This window comes from Mus pahari, chromosome 3 (assembly GCF_900095145.1).
Source record: "Mus pahari chromosome 3, PAHARI_EIJ_v1.1, whole genome shotgun sequence".
Lineage (NCBI taxonomy): Eukaryota > Metazoa > Chordata > Mammalia > Rodentia > Muridae > Mus > Mus pahari.
Window position 1 is genome coordinate 139,753,941 of NC_034592.1, and position 4,970 is coordinate 139,758,910.

The following is a 4,970-nucleotide window of genomic DNA, read 5'->3' on the forward strand; positions in this document are numbered from 1 at the left end:
ACGCCACGGGAAAGGCAGGGCACAAGGGAGTGGAAATCTACCCAGCACATGCGCAGCTGCCTTGTTTGTTTGTTAGAGCACAGGACATCAGCGCTATCTTGTAATGGCGAATGTGAGGGCGGCTCCCCACAATTTAGACCGGAATTTTTGATGAGGTAGGCAAAAGTCCAGGGTGAAGAAACTCTTTTCTTTCCTGCTATCTCCTTTATCTTGACTGCCTTTCTATACGGCCTCCATCCCAGGCATGGGTCAAGACTGGCATATGGAAGACACGCCCTCTACCTAACTCTTAACTTCCTTTCCCTGTATCCAGTGTGTGTGTGTGTGTGTGTGTGTGTGTGTGTGAAGTCAGAGGACATCTTGGTTTTAGTTGGTTCTACTGTGGATTCATGCACGGCTTGAACTCAGGTCTCCAGGCTTATGCAGCATGCCCCTCCACCTGCTGGACCATCTCACTGGTCCTCTAGCTGCCTTCTCATCACCATGACACAATGCCTGACTCGAATAACTTAAAGAGAGGAAGGGGCTGAACCACGGTGGTGACAGCGCCCATGTGGAGGTGGCACATGCTTTTAATTCTAGCACTCGGGAGGCAAAGGCAGGCAAATCTCTGAGTTTGAGGCCAGTCTGGTCTACAGTGTGAGTGCCAGGACAGCAAGGCATGGCTATACAGACAAAGCCCTGTCTCAGAAAACCAAAAAAATAAAAAATTAAAAAAAATAGAAAGGACAGATTTGTTTTGCTCATGGGAGATCATGGAGGACCAGATCTGCCAATCATGGCAGCCAGGAAGCAGGAACAAGGCAGAAAGAGGCCACGGGCAAGATTCCCTCAAGGACCTACAGCATCCACCAACATTCTCCCTTCTCCTTTGTGTGCATGTGTGTGTGTGTGTGTGTGTGTGTGTGTACATGTGTGCATGTGTGTGTCCACATGCTTTGGGGAGTGTGTGGGTATTTGTGCATGTACAGGTGGTGATGAAAGGGAATCTGTGTGTCATTCGTCAGGAACTTTCCATCTGGTGTGTTTGTTTTTGAAACCATGTTTGGCCTGGAATTTGCTATGCTCACCAGTTGGCGTGGAAGTCACAGAGCTCTGTCTGCCTCTTGGGATTAAAGGCCTGTGCACCATGCCTGCCTAAGAGTGAACATTCCACCCCCACCATGGGGAACCAGCTCTATCTTTCTTTTTTAAGGTAAGTCTCTCACTGGCATGGAGCTTGTTAAGTAGGCTATGCTGGTGGGCTGGTGAGCCTCAGAGATCTGCCTGCCTCCACTTCCCAGCACGGGGACTACATACCACCACACCCACATTTTCTGTGGGTTCTGGTGATTAAACTCGGGTCTCCATGCTTGTACATTAAGCACTTTGCTGACTGAGCCACCTTCCCAGCCCTGCTACTCCTGTCTTTTCAGCACCTCCTTCTCATCCTCCTCCTCATCTTCTTCCTCCTCCTCATCACCACATAGAAAATTAATAATATATCACCCAAAGGATTAACCCATTGATGATAAAGCTACAGCCCTTAAAATATACTCATTTCTCCAACTCCTCCAATACATCAAATACACCAGACTCTGGGACATATTTCATACCAAAGTCCTGCACCCCTCTGCTTTGCTTCTCCCATACCTAGAGATGCCCATTATTCTTGTTTGCAATTGTTGCTGTAATAAAATGCCCTGACTGAAAGCAACTGGAGAAAAGAGGGCTTGTTTCATCATTCAAGAAAGCCAGGGCAGGAACTCAAGCAGGAAGAGGCAGAAATCGGAATGACCCTTGCTCACTGGCTCACCCTCTGGCTCACCCTTCGGCTGACCCTCTGGCTTACTCAGCTACTGTCCTAGATGTGATTCTACTCACAGTGCACTGGGTCCTCTTACATCAACTACTAATTAAGAAAACGTCTCCCAGGCACAGCCACAGGCCAATCTGATCTCAGCTGTTCCCGAGTTAAGGTTCCCATCTCTTACGTGACTCTACGTTTGTGTCAAGTTGACAGTTGCTGCTGTGACACCAACCACCCAGGGCCCACAGGAAGCTGCCTTGGTTGAACATGTTTGTGGCATCTGTCTGTCTTGCACAGATTGGCTGTTGTGCAATGGCTAGCACAGTCTCTCTGAGGCCTTGAGGGACTTATTTGGCTTTCCTAGCCTTAGCGTCCTTGGATGGAAATGAGACTTAGCCTTGAGCAGGGCAGCATTTGGGATCCAGTCAAAACACAGTGAGCAGCATGTGAAGGTCTGGGGAGGTGACATAGTGGGTAAAATTCTTCCTGTACAAGCACAGGCACTTGAGTTCCAATCCCAGCACCTACGTAAGATGGTGGCTTGCATCGCTAATCCTAGCACGCTTTGATCCTGGGGTCCTCTAGTCATTCATTGTAGCAAAAAATGGCAACTTCTGTGAGAAATCCTGTCTGAAAAAAACAAACAGGAGAGAAATAGAGGAAGATTCCCAACATTGACCTTTGTCCTCCACAGATATACAGACACACACACACACACACACACACACACACACACACACACACAGACACACACACACCTGCACAACCACAGGCACACACAGGCATACACTATATACAAACCACACACAAAGCTGGGTGGTGGTGGCACACACCTTTAATCCTAGCACTTGGGAGGCAGAGGCAGGCAGATTTCTGAGTTTGAGGCCAGCTTGGTCTACAGAGTGAGTTCCAGAACAGCCAGGGCTACACAGAGAAACCCTGTCTTGAAAAACCAAAAAAAAAAAAAAAACAAAAACAAAAAAACAAAAAAAAACAAAAAAACAAAAAACAAAAAACAAAAAACACAACACAACACAAAACAAAAAACCCAAATAAACAAAAAACAAACAAAAACCCATACACAGAGACAAAGAAAACAAAAAAAGTAAATGCAGTGCTCACCCTGTCCTGTGCTGAGCCACGTTAGACATTTTTTCTGAGTAGAAACCATTCCCATGCTTTCTCTCTCAGTGCAAACAGAGACTGCACAGACATTACAGTTAGAGAGAAACCAGTCACAGAGCTTTTCTGTGTGCTAATGGGGGCATGTGGGGCACAGAGAGAAGCTAAACTCAGCTGGAGACCTCTAGGGACCTCCAGTGAGTAAGAAGGAGGCTGTGCCTGCAGCAGCCACATTGGGAGACAGATAGTAACGGGTTTCAGATTACATGTGTTAGCATATACCTACATCACCGGTATCAGCATATTTCCTACATTACCTGTAGCAACATGCCAGGGCTGGCTATACATGTCACACACTAGGTGACTTGAGCAGCAGACATTTATTAGTTCCAACAGCCAGGAGTGTGAAACCAGTAGTTTGATGGCACTCGTGAAGGCTTAAGAAATCTGTTCTACAGCCATCTCAGCTCCCAGGGCTTGATGGTGGAATTTTGGTGTCTCTTGACCTATAGGAGCATCCCTCCATGTTTGCCTCCATCTCTACATGACATCCTCAAGTGTGCGTCTGTGTCCGAATCCACTTCTTTTTAGATTAGATTTCAACATTCATCCTATTGACCTCATTTTTCTCTTAAAATATATATTTGTGTGTGTGTGTGTGTGTGTGTGTATCTACATGTGTCTGCATGTTGTGGGAAGGAAAACACATGCTATGACATACATGTGGAGGTGAGAGAATAACTTAGTGAAGTAGGTTCTCTCCTTCCATTTTTCTGTGTGTTCTGGGGATTAAATCCAGACTACCAGGCACATGCACATATGTAGCAGCATCTTGACTAAATAAGCTAGCTCCTTGGCCCTTTTGCTTGTTTGAGGCCAGATTGCTTTATTTAGTCCTGGCTCTTGCTATGTTGACCAGGCTGGCTTGGAACTTAAGAGCTCTTTCTGGCCGGGCGTGGTGGCGCACACCTTTAATCCCAGCACTCGGGAGGCAGAGACAGGCGGATTTCTGAGTTCGAGGCCAGCCTGGTCTACAAAGTGAGTTCCAGGACAGCCAGGGCTACACAGAGAAACCCTGTCTCGATAAACCAAAAAAAAAAAAAAAAAAAAAAAGAGTTCTTCTGCCTTTGCCCCTCCAGCATTGGGATTAAGTGTGCACCTCCATATCCAGCTCTGTCTCTGTCTCTGTCTCTCTGTCTCTGTCTCTCTGTCTCTGTCTCTCTGTCTCTGTCTCTCTGTCTCTCTCTCTCTCTCTCTCTGTATGTGTGTGTGTGTGTTTTGACAAGGTTTCTCTGTGTGTCCTGGAACTTACTTTGTAAAACCTTGCTGACCTCGAACTCACAGAAATGTTTGTTTTTGCCTCCCAAGTGCAGAGATTACAGATGTGAGCCACCATGTCCAGCTGCTTTACTTTTATGAAAATCCTAACTCCATAACTTAGTAAAACTCATTTCCTATCACAACAATGAATACAGCAAAAGGTGGCAGACCTCATGGCCTACACGGCCTCCAAAGAGTAAAAAGGCCTGGACCACCCACCCCAGGAAGAACAGGAGAGGGAGAGGCCCTAGGCTGCTGAGGAGTCCCTGTCCCAACTCAGCCCCAGCACTGAGCTCATCACAGTTTCTATCCTAGGCCCCTGGAAGAAGGGGAGGGGCTTAGGGAGCCCTACTCTCTTGAATACCACCCATAAAGTTTACTGCAACCCCTTCCCCCACAAAGATCCTGTCTCCAAAGAATCACATTCTAGAATAAGGGAGGTTAAGTTCCGATATATCTTTGAATAGAGGGTAAAGAATTCATAAAACATCCTTTTTTTTTTTTTTTTTTTCTGGGTGTGGTTGTTCACACCTTTAATCTCAGCATTAGGGAGTCAGAGGTAGATGTATCTCTGTGAGTTCAAAGCTAACCTGGTCTATATACAGAGTTCCAGGCCAGCTAGGATGACACTGTGAGACCCTGTCTCAAAAATAAAACACCCTCAAGCAAAAATGACTGTCCTTATCCATACATATTGGGCACCTTTAGGGCAAGTCCTGAGTCCTGTATTAAATATTTA